The 20,104-nt window shown below is 25.3% G+C and overlaps 1 long non-coding RNA gene across 1 annotated transcript in view; it reads right to left on the minus strand.

Annotated features, from left to right (window-relative positions):
- The window catches only part of LOC112595243, an 87,850-nt gene that overhangs the window by 49,757 nt on the left and 17,989 nt on the right, over positions 1–20,104 (minus strand). The window contains exon 2 of the long non-coding RNA XR_003114696.1: positions 3,030–3,097. This is a non-coding gene — a long non-coding RNA (uncharacterized LOC112595243). The remainder of the gene's footprint in view (positions 1–3,029; positions 3,098–20,104) is intronic.

A 20,104-nucleotide genomic window follows, 5' to 3' on the forward strand; every position in this document is an offset into this window, starting at 1 on the left:
AATAATAATAATAAAAAAAAAACAACTTTTAAAATACAATTACCTTTTTTGATACGTTTATTGTTGCAACTGGGAAAATGTTCGGAAGCGTTTATTGGTATTGTCGGTGAGTTGGCGATCAATGACTATTATATTCTCTCAATAACGTTTTCATTAACGGCGATACCGCGCAGCCTGCCGGGACAAAATACACACACATACACACACACGACGTAAAATCAAAGTAAAGGCAATCAACAACTGGTGAGTTTCAATTTAAACGTACTTCCACCATTGTTTCCGACTTGTTGAAATTATTTTTTCAACCTTTCAACGTCGAGTTTTCGGATGCCTATACTCGAAACTTTTGATTTTATACAGTATATTAATGAAACCAACGTAGATATCGACAAACATAATAAATTGGAGGTACGTTTAATTTCGGATGAAAATTAAAACGGCGAATTTCTACTGGTACTCATAATATTATGATATGGAAAAAATCTTATAATGGATATTATTTCTACATTTTTACATATTTAGTTTCAACACGACAATGATATCGTGCAGCATTGGAAATCAGTGGATTTAATTCATATTACCATTTCACGTGCCCCGAAATCGTTTATTTGCTTTACCGCATTTAATAATCTAAAGCAATTATAATAAATAGTATCATATTTTTCTTGTAATGTAAACTGAATAGAATAATTGTTATCATCATTAAAAATCTGACGACATAAAACTTAAAAACGACTGAAGTTTTGTAAATATTGAAGCAGTTCACAATGTTCATTAATTTTATTGTCGTAAGTGTGGTACAAAACTTAGCAGTAAGAAATTCATGTATTTTATTTTATTTTATTTTTTATCTGTCAATAAAATACATTCTAAAGTATTAATTCATATAGTAAAACAAAAAGGTACAATGACTTTATAATATTATAAAAGTTTATTATACTTTGACTAGTTAATAATAATCATTCCGCTTCATCATAATTCACCTTCACTTATTTAATATTTCAGGTTAGTTCTTACAACAAATTTATTAGTGAAACTACATATTTAAGATATTATATTTTAATTGAAATAAAACAAGACTATTATACTTCGTTTACCATATTGTACTATACTGTGCAGCGTTTTTTAATTTAGTAATTTGTGACTGAACGAATAATTCTCGTATATATAATATACACACACATATTATATATATATTATTGTTATTAATTAGTATTATAATATAATTTACAACCAAATAAAAGTATGAATTACCTTTTATTCAATTACTCGAAGTTTAGTTTGAACCTAGTTCCTTTTTTTAATTAAATTCAACATCGAGGTTACAAACTAACTTTAAATTTTGAGTGGAGCAATAAATGTATTGATTTTATTGCAATGATTGGTGTATTTTTTTTTCAGTCTGTCATCACTTTTTGAGGAAGTAAAATTGGATCAATTTTCAACTTTGGGGATGGTTTAAGCTAAAAACGTGGGTGTAATTGGTACTCTCAAGAGTAAAATATAATAATTCTCAGTTTTTTTAAAGTAAAATTAAAATAAAACGAGATTTTTTACTAGTTTTTGATAGTTTTTTGGTTTAACTCAAAAATGAATAACTGTATATACTTAACATTTTTACCAAATATTTATATTAAAATTTCTTACAAATAGTTTATTTTTCTAAATATTTAACTCATTTTGAGTTATTTATAAATAATATATATTTTTTTTCTAAACATGAAGATAAAAGTATATTCGAATTGTCAAAGTTCTTGAAAATTTAATATAAAATCTTACTTAAATTTTTCTTATACATGTAACAATTATTAAAATTACATATTCATTTGAGGTTCAAATGCTTATGAAAGGTTTCAAAACTATGAACATTTACAAGCTAAAAATATTTTAAAGTAAAATTTAAAAATCATTAACTTTTATAGATCAGATTTTAAAATATAATACAATATTTCTTATAAATAGTTCATATATTATTATTAGAACTAAAAAAATCTAAAAAAATATAATAACACATTTTTTTTTTTTTTTATAGCTAAATTGATACAAAATTACATTTTGTAGGTAATGATAAATGACGATGTTAATTTTTTTTTTTTATGTTAGAAATATTATAAATTAGAATACAAAAATACTATTTGTGAACACTTAAAACTTTTAAGCTTATTATAAATTTACTAAACGTAATGATCTTTTTCAAAATATGTAAATTAATTTTAAAATATTTTATCATGAAAATGTTCACGCTGCTTTACGGTAAGGTGGAACTAAATTTTGAAAGTTAATAACAACAATATTATATGGTATAAATATATTATATTATTATAACAATTAATAACATATTAACCAATGTAATATTTTCGAAAAAAATAATTCATCTATCGTAAATTGAACGTAGTATTGATAGTAAATTTTAAGAAGGTATATTAAAAAACATATTATGTAATTTTCTTAATGATATAGTAATTTTTTTTTTTAATAGTTTTTTATATACAATGATAAATTATTAAATTAAAATTTCACATATTCATTACAATACCCCACTAGACACTTAATACACATCTGAGTAATAACCACCTGCCAATTTCTTGAATTTAAATTTAAAAAAATCTTGAGTGTAAACATTTAAGTATTGAATTTGTTCGACTTAACTTTAAACATAATTTGTATTTAAACTGATGTAACCTATATCAGCTTCTATAATATTAAAAAAAAAAAAAAAATATATCTAAAGAATAATTTTAATATAGTCGTTTATTTGTTTTGGAACCTAAGTTGAATAAATAGCTTAAAATCAGTTTTTATAATAATATACAAATTTAAAGCGTAAATAGCATATAATACATAATAGTTTATGAAATTATAAGATCCTTGTATAATGATATTAGATAAAATATATTTTAATTTTGATACCTATAACATTATTTTTTTAATTTGTAATATTTATGAAGCCTTCAATATTATGATATTATGTATACTAGAAAGTAAATACTCATATAATTAAAATCATAAATAATCTATGTTACTCTTACCTTTTAATCACAATAGAGTTATGGTGAAATAAATTCTTCTCAAAATCAAGTGTCATCATCGACATCACCTAAAATAATAATTTTATTATATGCGCGGAAAAGAAAAAAACAAATAGTAAACTAGTTTAGTGTATCTGTTTAACTTGATTGCATAAGCAATTATATTGACGATGCGCAGTGTGCACTGACTTATATAATAATAGTATAGACGTTTAATATCATAACGAAAGTCTAGAAACAGTAGAAACATAAAACAAACGGAAAAGTTTTGTTGTTATGTGTGTTTATTTCTATATTATGTATATCAAAGTACAAAACTAATTTATATTATGAAAAACATTATGTTTTTGAGTTTGTGAAGAGTCGAAGATTCATATTACAGAAAGTAGAAAAATGTAAATCAATAATAATAATAACAACAAAGCTTTAATTTAATATATTGTGAATGCAATGTACGAAAGTATACTGTTTTTTTTTTTTTTATAATATCATTCGTATCATGATAATAATTTTTTGTTTATAATGGACTATTTATGTAACATCAACTCATTTCACCTCAGCTAACCTTCAAATTCTGAGATCTACTAGTCAGTTATCTTTTGCATATGATTCGAAATATAATATGATTTATTTGAACATTAAGTAAATATGAATATATACATAATTTCAAACGAAGATTCATTCAAAAACACTCGTCTTAAGCATGACTCGTTTGTTTGCTTCTGACCAGAATATAGTAAAGATTTATGTTTTTAATTGCAAATATATGATTTTCAGAAACAGAAAATCATGATTCCGAAAACTGTTCGTTACTAATTTCTTCATTTCGTATATCAATCAATCGCGTGTGACTGATACTAAGACAATTGAATCCATTAGTTATATTTTCGTTATTATTGTTATTTTTTATTCCTGATCGGTTGATCGTTGTTTTCTACGTTAAAAATCGAGGTTGTAGTGATAAGGTATTTTTCAATAATTTAACTTTTGGATTATCATTTGTAAGATATTATACACTAAACAGTTGCTAAGATTGTTGAGTGATGTACTGTCTCATATCCCAAAAATAACCGAGTCGTATGAGTGGTGTAACAATCTTTTTTCACTAGCTAAAAAGCACTATGCGTGAAGCGTTTGTAGAACTTTTTTGTTATGTCGTCTGACAAATACTTCCATCAAATACTCTTATACATAATCATTCTGTGAATCAAGCTAAGACTGACTATTAAAGGAAAGAGTCAAACTGGTTTTATGTTGATACATATTATTTAGTATATTTATTGTTGTTCGGCACGTCAAAATACAATTTCTCCGTAAGAACAGTATATACGTAAATAGGTTATTGTCATTATGCAATCCTTTATTTTTGTTGTACAAATAACTCTGCACATACCTAGATGAAATATGAAAATAAAATTACAGAAAAAACGCCATTTATCTAGTGAAATATAACTAAAGAAATTAAAATATAACATTTGAAATCGGATAATACAGAGTGTAAAAATCAGAAACCTTATTGATTTATATATGTAATAAAAGTAAATATTACTTAACTATTGTTTTTTATTCAAATGAACATCAAACGTTGACGTAAATTTGTTTTTAATTTATGAACTTGACTAAAATATTAAATACTTGTTTTTCAAGTACAAAACGTGTATACGTATAAAAAGATAAGAAACACAAAAACTGATATTGAACTGTGGTTCGCTAAGAGCAATATTTTAGAGCCTATTTATTAACGAATTTCAATTAATAGACGATATTGATTGAATATTAACACCTGAAAATAGAAACTTATAAGATTATTCGATTCACAGGTGAAATCATATTATGATCTGTTTTATTAACATAAAACAAAATCCGTAACATCCACTCATGAGTTTAGGTGAAGAAAAGTGAAAGTAAAGTTAAACAACCTTGATCACCAAAAGGCTATATACTTGTCAAGAACGATATTATTGAGTACATTTTATAAAATGGTATATATTATAGTAACAGTTTTGTGGGATGGACGAGCACAGTGCATTTGAATATTTCGTTTTTTTCCGAAAAGGTCGTTTTTTTAAAATTTAGAGTTTATTGAGGTGAAGATCCTGTTGACTCGTTGTGTCGACTATTCCTGCATACCATATACCATGTACGTGCGGTTATTATGCAGCGTGATCATCGTACAAACTCGTTCAGTGCTCGGCGGCGCCATCCGTAATGAATTTCCATTACTTATAATTGAAACAATAAAAACGCCTGCCGCCAGGACAATGGCGATCAAAGGATGCGTGGGCGTGAGGACGACTGGCGCCACGGTTGTTGTCCTTATTTTCGCAGACTGGCGTGTGGCCAACGTCGACGACAACAACGACGATGGTACACTGTGGCAAAAGGCTTGAGGTTTTCGTGAAGTGTAAAGTACGTATCGTTTTTGTCATTTAAATAATTATCATTATCCTTATAGTTATTATTAAATTTAACGTTATCATAAAGTGTATGTTATCCTTATCCATACGGTTAATGATTATGTTAAAATTGAGGAACTTAAATGGTACCAATGGTACTGTTTTAATTGTTATAGAAGACTATTGGTCTAATAAAATCATAAAAGATAAGTTTAATACAAAGTATTATACAAATACAAAAAAGGTAAAATGATTAATGTGATTGCATTAATTTAAATTGTGTAAATTATAGGGGTGTTCTATGATTTCATAACAACTATATGAGAAAATTGTTTTAATTCGAATATAAAATGCTCATAATCCGAATTGGAAGAGAAATTATTTTCTTTAAAATATAGGTTTTGGATTCCTTTTTTTTTGTTATTGTTATCAGTTTACTTTGAGTAAAACTATACTATACTACTGTTGTTTATAGTTAAATTACTTAAATGTATAACTACGCATATTCGCAGTCAGATTTCCGTAGTGTCTTCATCTGTTTTATGTAATTATCATGTACGAGTATAATACTAATAAATCTTTTGACTGTCTCACTGCAGTAATGTGAAGTATACTGTCTACATTACCAATATATTTTATGTGTGTTTGCAAAGACATCAATATAAGAAAAGGACAGTTATTTTTTGATAAAAACGTTCAGCAAACATTAAAATCAGTACCATGGAAGATTAAGTGCGTTTTTCGTATAGTATTCAAAAAACGCATAAATTATTTAAAAAATTGGTAATTATACCTTTATGCTTATATCTTATATTTTTTGACCTAGCGTCACAAATAACATTTTTTTTGTTTCATTTAGGGCTCTTTGTTGACATGTCACTAAGTTCTGGTTGAAAACAATTACCTATCTGAAAAACAAAACTCAAAATTGACACAATTAATTTGACTTAATATTTTGAGGACTTTACAATATCAGAAAATGAAACGCTATTTCTACCTTAAAATCAATAGTCTAAGTAATATATGTTTAATTTTAATATATTTCTATTGAACATTTAAAAAAAAAGCTCCTATGTGTAATCAATTTAAAATACGTAACAGCTTAAAAATGAAACTTAAACATATACTTTTTCGATAAAGACTAAATTAATCTATTCGAATGCCATACACTGTATGAATAGTGTACTATATGGTACCTACCTTTATTAGGAACTGTTTAATATAGTAGTTTATATATAATTGAAATATCCTACTAACAACGTAACAGACAACGCGAAAATTGTACTAAGCGAATAAAAAGAGTAATAAATGCTATAAAGGCGTATTTAAAAGATACTGTAACATCCGTAAGTATGTACAGATAAGAATGGCGAAGAAATTATAATATTGTTTGGTTTTCTTTTCTTTTCTTAGACCAAGTGAAAGATTTCCCATCGTTTATTAGACGTAACACAGCCCAGTATGATACAATTAAACATTTATTTTTTCTAAAACGATTTCATTCACATATAACACATTATTTACGCCATAAATATAACGTTGTAACTACTTATTATGATGCTTGTTTGTTTTAATAATATATCTAACTGATTACCAGGTAGGAGTTTTCAAATTTAAATTGACAAATGGTTAAAGTTTATAAAGATTATATACGCAATATAAAATTGAAACATTTCAAAAAATAAATATTTATTAAATTATTTATTAATCAAAACAATATTATAATAACTAATATTGATGTTAATTAAATACAATTAAACCACGAAAAAAATAATTTCACTAAAATAATTTTAATAATTCTGTATAAACACATGACCACCCATGATTAATTTTATTTAGCTTTATTTTTATTAGAGATAAAATATATTTTATACAATTGAAATTAAATACAAATGTTGTAAGTTAGAAAAAAGTTAAAATACGCCGATAATATTATATAAATAATGTGAAAAATATGTTTTTTCACTCGAAAATAATTGATAACTATCAAAATATGATTTCATAAAAAATTTTAAAAAGATACTATTAGGTAAATAATATTCCAAAATTTAAATATATAAGTATTATTTTCTCACAACTGACAAAATATTTAAAAATATTATGTACAAAATAAGACTAAATATTCCTTAACCCCTAATATATTCTAAAATATAACAAGACAACTTTTTTCTGTTCACTTGATGTTGAACTAATTGTTCATAATTCTTACTTTTAAAAACTGCTATTATATTATATGCTCACTGCTCAGTATTATGATAATATTATAATAGGTAATGTTTAAAAATCCAGACCTTCATTAAAATAAAATGTTATCGAATTATACGACCTACACATGATGTTGTATATTACTTATCTATATATTATACTCATACTTTTATGATATTTATACATTTTAAGTTATATATATAACTCTTATACATTTGATCACTGATTAATCGTGGTTTTTTAATCCATTCTGGTCCAGAAAATACATGAAACGATAATAAAAATGAACCTTTGGACCTTAGACGCTTATTATAATGATATTGTATCCATCGTATCATAAAAATATTCATAATCACAGTTAGTTCCTCAATAGTCCCTTCTCAGCTTAGTGTTTGAGATTTTATAACGTTTAATGGCTCAAAATGGGTTTATGATGCTACGCGAATTTCCCGACTGACTGTACACACTATTAAAAATTAACGATGGCTATTCATAATTAGGTGGCAGAATAAAATACGTTTTGCGTCAAACTTAATTTAGCGATTAAATCTATTTAATCCATTTAATGAGGTTATAATTTTTTTTTCTTAATTTTTTGTGTATTTTATTTCCATAAGAAATTTGTTTACTTTCAATTTAGTGCAATATTATTTTCTTATATTAACTTTCTAACATTCACAATAATGTTATAAATTATAAATGATCATAACCATTGCAGGTTGATTATTGAAATTTATGATCATCAATATAATATATATATATATATATACGAGTATATAGGTATATTCTTTTTTTTTTATTTATTTACCTCGTAATAATATAATATGACTGAAATATTATTACATCATATTATTCTTAATCGATTCAAGCGTGAATAAAATAACTGTAAAACAAGTTGAAAACACGATGCTATATTTTACATATAATATTATACGTGTCGGTTGGAATTCATCATTTTACTATTTCCTGCTGAAACCATAACAATAAATCTTCAACATATTCTTTAGAAGGTTTTATCATTTACCTATAACATAAATATAAACGCTACATCTAGTATAGCAATATTTTTGAATCAGGCAACATACACTGTACATCGTTACCTTAAAATAATGTATATTGTTTGATTTTATTACATTACATAGAAGCTACATTATATATAAAAGTCGTTAGATCGCAGAAGAACTGAAAAAACTTACTACCATCTCGAAATATCGTTTCAGATTTTAGTCTCGATTTCGATTTTATAGTTTTTGAAAAGCACTAGACTTTGTTCATGATCATGGCAAAACGATTTCACCATTTTACGAAAAAAATTAATAATTGTCTAGTTACATTATTCTAATACGTGTTTCACTTTTTATAAATGTATTGATTATTAATGACGATGACTAAATATTACTTTAATATTTGTGGTTAGGTACTTCAGTACTTGTATGACACTGTCCGGACACGTTACACATATATTTACAAATTTAGTTTACTTTTGATATCATACTTAGGAAGCTCAAGTTTTAGACTGATATTTTTTTAATAGATATGGCTCTAAAATATAAATAATTTAAGATTAACCTATTCGTAATTTATTTTTTGTCTTTTCATTAACATTTTGACATGACTGTGGGGATACTTTTTAAAATTTTCAGTTTAAACTATAATTTTTTCACAAAAAAAAAAAAAAAAAAATCAATTTTAATAAAAATTAATTTAATTATTTTAATAAATCATAACAAAACAAAAAAAATCCAAATTTTTTTCTGATAAATATTAAATTGATCTTAATCAGTCAATTTTTATTTTAGATAGTTAAATGACATACCTAAAAATACTATTAAAATCAAAATTCTAGTTTTACTATACATGGGTGCTCTGGGGGAGTAAAAATCATTACTTAAATGACCAAGGTGTATATTATTATATAATACTTACATAAAATGATTTTTTTATGTGAATTTAAGTGGTTTTTTGAAAAAAAAATGTGTGATCTTTGTCATGGGAATAACTATAATATAATATTTTAATATTATTTTGACAACTATGATGAAAGCAATACCTATGTATAGATGACTGTATACTTAATGTTTTTTTAAATTATTTTATTCAAATAAAATTACTTATAACTAGTAATTAATATACCTACTGTTATATACATAAATGGATATATGTATTATATAACATTAAAATTAAAAGAATAAACATTTGAATTTAAAGGATAATGATAAATATTCTGTTACAAGGGTGTTCTATCCTCACGGGTGGTCGATAGTAGTCATACATTATTGTTGTAGTCGTTGGACATTCAGTTTGAAAGGTATGATAAATAATACCATAGAATTCAAATGCCGGTTTTGAACGGAACTCAGGTTTCGAGATCTTCAATCGTTTGGGTTTTTGCACTTCAATAGCTTTTCTTAATACTGCCGAGTAAAACCTATTGAGAAAATAGAAAATCGACCTATTCGGAGTATATACTAAGCGTATATGCGTACGGCGTTTAGAAAATGTATTTATAAAAATATCTATCATATTTCACGACTAAGACATTAATCACTCAAGTATATCAAACGAAAAAATTCGATCAATTACGACTGAAATCATATCATATCGCAAGCAAGTGGGAAGTAAAGTCAAAAAAAAAAAAATAAATAAATAAATAAATAAATAAAATAAAATAATTATGAAATTCATTTTGGTTATTATATTATTGTACCGTATAAGACTTTCTCGGCACATAGTCACTGTGTATAGCAATATAGCTCATAATAAAAATAATAATAAAAAATAATATATTAATATTATTTTTACCCTGCGTAAGGGTCATATCGTTTAATTTATCTTTATAGAGCCAAATAATTATAAACGAATTATACTGGTATTATAATAGCAAGCGACGGTCAGGTCTGTTTTTTTTTATTTATTTTTTTGAAAAGAATTCGTTTTCGTATTTTTACATTCGCGACTATAATGTACGTTGCGGTCAAAGTACACGAAATGATAAATGAGAACCCGGAACGTCAAAGTTTATGCAATACGTGCGTATATTAGCGTGTATAAAATCCACATTATATAAACGCTACTGCTGCGGTGGTGAAGTTATTTTTCGGAATTAACTGTCCACAAAACAAAAACGTAAAACAACAATAACGGTACGCATACATAATTTCATTTTCATTTTTTTGCTTTCGTTCTGAGACCGAGTGACAGTTATTATTGGCAAGAACAGATTGAGCTAAGCCAACCAGACGATTACTTATAGTTTTTTTCACTTTATACGTTGCGTTAGTTGAATATTTAAGTCATGCGTTCGTTATATTTTATACGATACTTTCGTCATATTTTTTACTACAGCAATAGAATATGGTTTACAAGATCGTATACAAGCAGGTGTGATTTTTCCGGTAGGTAGTGGTGGACAGTTGCCCGAATGCAATACCTTTAAAGGATGCCATTTTATATCACATGATATATTTACCATTAAACCATAGTTTGTTTATTAGTTTCAAAATTAACATATTTTGTGTAATTATGGTATTTTTTATTATAGTTAACAATTGAAAAAAAAACTTATGACAACAAGTCAATTTTTAAACACTTTAATTATACAAAAATTTATGAACTTAAACCTCCAGAATAATATGTAGAGATGCATACTAACATTCATAATAAAGTCATTTATACAACTTTAAAAAAAAAAACACAAATTTCTTGAATTATTATAAAACCTGCGTGTAATAGAAATCTTCTTAAAATATTGTTAAAATCTTAAAGATTAGAAGATGTACAAGTCAAAAGCAAATGGAAAATATTTTTTTTATAGTATTAAGCATATTTTTTTTTTTATTTTTTTGTAATTTAGCGTTAACTGTTCAACCGAAAGACAATTTCTCACATTTCTATGAATGAAATATAACCATTTAGGTTTTTATTTTCAGACTTTTTGACTTTCAGCATTATTTAGTAAAAAATAAAAAATTTAATTGTAAAATATTGTAATGATTGGATGATTTTTTTGTTGCTTTATAGTTCTGACGGTTAGTATACATATTACAAACTACCACAACGGAGTATATGTCATAGTCATCTTCAATTGCCGTATTTCGCGGGTAAAGAAAATAAACCGTCAGGAATTTAAATTCAATTCGATAGCTTTGGGATTTTGGAATACTTTCAGAAATCACAGTGATGCGCACTCATCCAACAAACTTTCGTACACTCAGCATGTATGTACAGCAAAAACGCGAACTGGGTTCGTTTGAAAAATCTTTTCAGGGTTTTACTATTTAACTACCTATATCTATACTTAGTAGATGTTTTAATGAATGGTTTTACGATATTTCAGCTATAAAAGCTATAAAAATTAAACTGTTTATTTTTTATTTTTTACTTCTCTACTGCTTCTCATTGGAAATTTTTAAACACAAAGCCGTCGTCCATTTGGCATGACGCTAGTAGTTCCAATAAAACGTGACGCACATTAATGTAGTGTAATATTTTTCTCTTCTAATATTATTGATACATCATTAAATCTATAAAATTGGTCATAAGCGAATATTTTGTTAGTTTTTTCATCTGTTTTTGTAAATTATTAATAAATTAATTATTTTACGTAATGAGTACTTACTAAGTACCTATTAGCGTTTAAATTAATTTGTTTTTGTATAAATTTAAATTGTTATCAACGTTTTTGATAATTTTAAATACCGCGATAAGAACCTTCGTAAATTTTTGTTAACGTTTTTAAAATATACTTTGGATTTCACTTAATTTACTATGATTAGTCATGTAGTTAAGTAACACTTATCATCACGATAAATAACAAAACGTTCAAAAAATAAAATATGATAAAAATAATAAAATTAATTTCAAAATTCATGATAACCGAAAATAAATCTAAACCTCTGGGCTCATTATCGGATATCATCGGATATAATATATCGATACACCCATTTAATTAAGGACATATTACAGAATAATAGAACCGGGTTTTCACTCAAAATTTTTAACATTTAATGTTCAAAATTTTTGTAATATTGTGGTAATATCAAAATACTGTTACTCACAAATAAATTAAACAAAACACAAGATAACACGGTTTCGTAAAAATCCGATTTAAAGTTGTTGATCGGATCCCAATTCCGAGATTTTCTAAATTTTTAAGGACAACATATAATAATCTGTTGACTCGAATATGTTCTAGGTATGACCATATTTTTATACTGAAAAGTTTTTTTTTTTTTTGAGACCATTTTGCAATACAATTAAATGTGTTTAATATGTAGAATCTACTATAGCCTATAGATGTAGAAAACAGCATGTCCGTAGTCATTGGCTACATTAAGATTTTATTATTAATTTATTCTCATCACACAATATTCATACACTTATCGGTCAAAACGTGTCCGAAATCGATTATTTGGTAATTATTGATAACTGGCAATATGATATCTTATCAAATAGAGTAAAAATATCTCAGAATGTGTTTCATTCAAAAATGTGTTGATGTAGTCTTAAAAATGTACTTATCCGATTGCACATTCACACGTGATATTATCTTAAATGTCCGGCTTTATGTTGAGTAATCAGTTAAATAGACATAGCATGTCTGCTTTCCACAGTAAAATTAGTAGCAATAAGTCTGAAAGTTTTTCAGTGCATTCAATTTTTTTCGTGTTATTGTGAAGTAGATAGTTTGACATTTTACGGTATTTTTATGTAATAATTTAACAACGCGAGAATAATAATATTAAAAAAAATTCGTTGTGTCGCCCTTCTATTTTTACTAAGATAAATATCGCAAACTTTATTCTTTCGTTATGTAGACAATGTTAGATAATTGAAATTTGTTTGAATATTTTTGCACGCTTAACATGCAAACAATCTATTTATCATAATTTTGCTAGTGTTTTTTTTTTTTTAAGTCTTATATTAACGTAAATAAAAATATAACTTACGAAATGCAAACAATTTATCGTAATAGCCAATAAAGAATTGCGTGAAGATGTGTCAATTTAGTTAAATTCAAATACATTATACAAATGTACTATTTAAAAATAAAAACGGTCAGTTGACTGTCAGCAATTTGTTTACATTAGATACCACGCGATCGTGGTCATGGAATATATTGTTATTTAAAACTCAACAGCAAAAATGGATTGAAAAAAACGAGAGTAAGAACAATACAAAATTAATTGTGTAACATCAGATCGATTAAAATAAATGTTTTTCCATTTTTGCTACAGTCATAATTTTGAAGGTACTTGGGAATTTTTAAGGGAGTTTATCATACATTAAACGTCACATAATAAATGCACAGTTCTTCAAAATTTAGGTCACATTAAATACGTTGGTATTAAGTAAACGAGTGGTTTGTAATTAAACACTTCAACCACATAAGAGGTAAACTTTAAGTTACAATGTATGTAACATATACACCATGAGGGAAATATATAAGGAGCAATACATTTAATTGGCTCCACTAATTTATTGTATCTATATACGTCTTGTAACACTAAAAGGAAAAATACACATTATCTATATAATTTTATCATTATTTTTTTTTTTTCATAATAGTTTATTTTATTTTTAAGATATTTTTTACGTTTAATTTTATAATTATGAAAAAAATATTTTTTTAAATATATTAATATAAAAATATCAAGCATTGATTAAATATTCTCAGATGAGTGGATTGAATTGGGATAGGATCTACCCCTACATCATGCATATACAATTTAAACCCCTCTTAAATAAACAACATATTAATTATTCAGTATTTAAATAAATTGAAAATATCGAGTATCATTAAAAAAAAAAAAAAAAATACATCGTGAATTCTCATCAGAAAAAAATTAAACATTTTTAAAATCATAAATTTCAAAAATCGGATCTCAATAACATGCATAATTAAACGGATAAAATGAGGAAATCGTAGTTGATAAATTAATCTGTATATAAATATATTTATGGTATATTTCTACCATGGTAATATATTGAATATCTTTTGTACGTAATACATTCTTATAGGTATACAATTAGTGAGTGAGTACTTCGAAGTAACTACAACCAAATGCATGTGATTATAATATATTTCTGTATTTATTTATTTTTTTTTTTTTTTTTGAATTAAGAAGTCTACGTAAATCCAATTTGTATACGCCAAACGTGAAAAAAAGAAAATATGATATACGTTTTGTTTTTAAATTGTATTTTCGCTAGCTCCGCCGCTGTCTTGGTTGCTTTATATATTTCGTGCTGACAATGCTGAGTTAATATTTCTAAGAATTTCCAAATTATTGATTTCGCATCAAATCTTATTACTATTTTTACAATGCGATGATCAAGCTTTGTACGTTCATGATTTGAACACATAAATTTATCCTTCTATGTCTGGAATTCAAACGAATTGGTAATACACAGCTGCATGCAACGGCATTGACGCGTTTGTTTGGGAAAAATTCGGATACAGAATGATAAATACCCGTTGCAGTGTTAGCCGGTCTTATTTATTTATTCCTAACTACACATAGTATCAGTGCTGGACTTGAGATGAAAATATTAAGGTGTATGAAATATTGAGTGAGTCGTAGGTGGGAGGTCGTGAAATTTATATGTTATACCCACGAAATGTTTTGTATGTATTATATTATTATGATCCATACACCGTGTCCGGAATAACAGTATCCGTTTTGCTATAAAATGTATTGTTTTCACCGAAAAATAGTGTTTCTGTTGTTCACACAAATCATTGTATGGCTGTTTGTTGGGATGCAGTGTTTGCCTCCTATTAGGGGAGAATAATTTAGGATATGTGAAGGCATTTTGGTGACTTGTCAGTATGTAAAATATAAACAAAATGATAAATTATCTGAGTGCATATCTGTGCACATCTTATTGATCATATCTAATCGAATGAATCGATTATTTTTAATTATTATTGGAAGATAAAATTATATTTCTGCGTGTTTCCACATGGAACAATACTTCATGATCACTATTTTAAAGCTTTTCAAAAAGATAATATACTAGTGTGGTGGTAGGTAGCGAAACTTTTATATTTATAGACTTAGATTCCTTAACGAGCTTGGTCAATATTTATCAATATTTTGATTTTAAATTGATATATCAATAGACTTGCGTGTGGTATTTATATAATATGTTGTTTATAAAAAAAAAAAAAACAGTTTTTCGAAATTAAAAAAAAATGGTTTTAAAGAAAATTAATTTTCTTTTTAAAATACGTTTCAAAAATTTAAATATAATTTATATATCTAATTCTAATAGAAATGATACAAATTCATATTAAAAAAAAAAAAAAAAAAACTATACAATTTACAAATATTTAAGTATTACAAATGTATTGGTGATCAAAATCTCTTACATTCTGTTTTATAAAGCAAAACTAAATTACTTATTTCATATTATTATGTAACAGACTTAGATAATACATGTTAATTGTAAATACATCGAATTCATTTTTCTATATTGTGTTTTGATCATAAATACTATTAATTACTATGATTCAATAAAAGCTAAATATATAAAATACAAGAACAAAAAGTCATGTTGGTATACAACAAGAAAAAATTAATACTTCCAAATAATAATAGCAGAGTTTATTATCTTGAAGTAAATGTATTGTTTACTTATATAATATAATTATATGTAACTATTAATACCTAAGTATTTACATTCGTGGCAGTTTCAGTGGTGTAATGAACGGAGTTCAAGAAGTACAACAGCAATATAACAAGTCATTTTAAAAGGTGAATTTGATAAAAACTTTTAAAAAAATAGTTGAAACGTAAATTATTGTTACCTCTATTAACTTAACACGATAGTTCATTATTTTAACCAAATTAATAAATTAACTAATCAGTTTTAATTACTTATACTTTAAAGTTTTATTTAAAAAATAAATAAATATTTTTGTGTGATTACACTGTACACAATTATTTTCATTAAAAACAAAAAAATAAGTATTTAGTGATTTAGTTTACAAAAAAGTGATATTTTAGATTCCGAGTAAAGCGATGAATGTATTGATCTTGAATTAATGTTTTTTTTTTTTTTCTTTTTTTTCAGGATGGTTAAACAAAAAATTATTAATAAATGCTTTGACTTTCAAAAATGGGGATAGTTTTGGGTTTAAAGTTTGAACCAGTTTGTACTTTTGAGAGGATTTAAAATTCCAAGTACTTATTATTATAATCAAGGAAAAAAAATTAAGCAAAAAAGGACGGAAATCATTATACAAATCCAATTTTCAATAAAATCAATTTCATTTTTTTTTTGTACCTCAAAACAATCAAAACCAATAAACTTAGATACTTGACAGTTGACATTTTTATCAAATTTGTATATTATTATTTTCATTAAACAATAATGCTTTTAAATTTTTTTATAACTCTTAAAGTTATTTATAGGCATGAGAAATTTTTAATTTGTATTAGTTATTCTTTTTATAAATGCCAGTGATAAATTATTTGCTAGATTATAATTCTTGAAATTCTTGAAAATTTAACACAAGAATCCAAAATATATATTCTTATGTCTGTATACAAATATTAAAAATACATAGGCTCAATTTTTTTTTTTTATTTACTTTGAAGTTTGAAATTACTTTGAAATTTTGTCAAAATCTCAAAAATATAATATAAACTATTTGGTAGTTAAAAATTCATAAAATGTTTTATTTTATAACTCTATTTTGAAAATTTAATACAATATTTTTTATAAGTAATTCATTCTTAGACTATAAAGTATAAAATATATAAAAGAACAATTATTTTTTAATTGCTACTTTAATTTGAAATTTGGTCGAAATTACTTTTTTTTATAATAACAACGATGTTAGTTTTTTAATTTTTATGATTTAAAAATATTTTCGGGAACTTAACACTTTTACGTGTATTATATTATTATGAATTTTACTATACATAGAGTAATTTTTGATTTATTCTGAAATATTAGCTATTCATGAATACTATAAATCTAAGTTTACTGTTTTACGATATATACAAAAATATGTTATTACATTTTGAGTTATATAAGTCGATATAATATGCTATAAATAAACATTACTTAATAACAATTTAATACTGATAATTTAATAAATGCAATACTTTGGAAAATATTATTTTACTTAGATACAATAATACTAAAAGTAAAATAAATTACTTGAATAATTGTATCAAAAAATATATAATGAAATAAACTTAGTGATATAAACTTGCAAACCGTTTCTGCTCAGAATCGTTTTTCTTATACAATGATATATCATTTAATTAAAATTTAACACACTCACAATAGTAATTTACTTGATACCTATTGTACAGCAGAGTGGTATTAACTTACCTATTTTTTTTAAAAGCTTAGGCTCTATAACACCGCAGTCAGTGAGTTATTCCTATTAGAATGAATGATAGGATAAATTTCTAAAAAAATAATTACCTACCTGAGTGTGTTAACTATAGTTGGTAATTAAAAAAATAAATAGACTATTTGTTCTATCAATTTTTAACGTACATACACATAACGTTCTGAATTCTGGTTTAATATCATTATTTATTTGAAGTTATTATTTCCTTTTTACTACTTGACCATTGAAAATGTCCGCTTTTAGTAGTTTTAAATTCTAATGAAAATTAATTTTAGTTTCTTAACTTCAGTTATCAGTAAAATATTGCTACTCACGCTATAGTATAATTTTTCAATTTTATTGCATAATCATTAATCATAATACGATGTAAATAACATTTTTCATCTGTAATATTTTATTAAAAAGCTTTTTTTTTTTCATCGAAGAATGTCGGATTTAAATGTTAAAAATAGTTATCTATTTAAAAAACAACCTCTATTCTGAAGTATCGTGTTTAATATTTTTTTTTTTTATAAATATTTATAGTCAAATAAATGCAAAACTTTATTTTTATGATAGTTTAGCGTCTAAAAAATAGCGTTCTCGAGGATCATGATAAAATACATTAATTGAGTAACGCACAGTGAAGCCTTTAACATTTCTTGTAATTTCGTTTAGTTGCATAATATATAATCAAATAACTTGTTTTGTAAACCGTTCTGTTTGACGACGATCGAATATGTAATAGTGCAACACTAAATACAAAATGTATGAAAATTAAAATTGACTATACGTGTGACTAGGATTTTTTTCTTGACAATACTAACCTTCAAAAGAGAAATATAAAAATCGTTTTACCTTTTTCAATTTTTCTTTACTTACTCCACATCTTTGTTTTTTTCGTCTTCTGTTGAAAAGTCACCAATCTAGATAAGTAAAGACATGTCCTCTATATCAGGTCATTTATTTACGTTTCGGGTTGTTCGTCTATTGTTCAAAAAACCTTTATTTTTTTTCGATTCATTAGTACCGTTAGTGTCTGTGCCAAAGGATTCTTCTGAATATTTTAAGATGGGACCCGGTTCCGTGTACCTTTATTTTCCTTCAGTTGCACGATCCTTCTAGTCATATTAGTCTTCTTCGTATTTTACTTTTTCTACAATCACAAACGTCTACAACATATACGCAGGCCCAGACAGATACATTTGTACGGACCGACATGACATCAAACAAATTACTACTGAAAAATAACGTAGAATGTATAAAAAAACATTGCTTTGCTGCACGAAACAAAAAACAAAATAGGTAACCAAAAAATAAGGTGGCCCAAAGTAAAATAATAAAATTATAGTATGCTATATTATGTATCTACTCTCTTGGTAAAATAAACCTTGTGCATATCATATTTAATAACGTTAAACTTAACATTCAGGACACATATTACGTTTTTGTTGTATATGCTACTGCTGTTGCTTCAACGAGGATGTTATATTATAAGGATTTAAGAGTGTGTCCAAATTTTTTTTGAGAAACAAAAACGAATCTAACCAATAGTAGGTACATGATTCGTTCGTTAAAATGGCTGAAAATTTAATAAATACTGTAATGCACATCACCGCTCACCGAAAAAAAAAACCAAAATATTAATAATAATACTTAATGACTGTGATCACCGTACAAATTATTCAACAAAACACATTTAACAAGATCAAACACAAAATGTAATTGTTTTGTACAATATTGCAACATCACGATTTTCAAAAAAGTATAATGAAAACCATTAAGTAATGCATTTATGTCATTTATAAAAAATAACACGGAAATTCAATATTTTACGATTACAGTTTTTGGTTTTTTGTAAATTATAAAAAATCCAGTCTCGCTATCAAAACAATCATACACTCTACAATCTCTGACATATTGGTTAGTGACATTAAAAATTTGATTAAACAAAAACAAATAAAGCATGGTAATTTTTTTTGGATTCTATTCGACTATTTAACAAATTTTATGAAAGTACGAATAAATGGTATATTATACATCATTTAAAAAGACGCCGATTTAGAAATCGTTATTACAAGAGCAAGAATCAAACATAACTTTCTTAACCTACTTATATC

Source organism: Melanaphis sacchari, unplaced genomic scaffold (assembly GCF_002803265.2).
Source record: "Melanaphis sacchari strain LSU unplaced genomic scaffold, SCAv2.0 Contig261_pilon_pilon, whole genome shotgun sequence".
Classification (NCBI taxonomy): domain Eukaryota; kingdom Metazoa; phylum Arthropoda; class Insecta; order Hemiptera; family Aphididae; genus Melanaphis; species Melanaphis sacchari.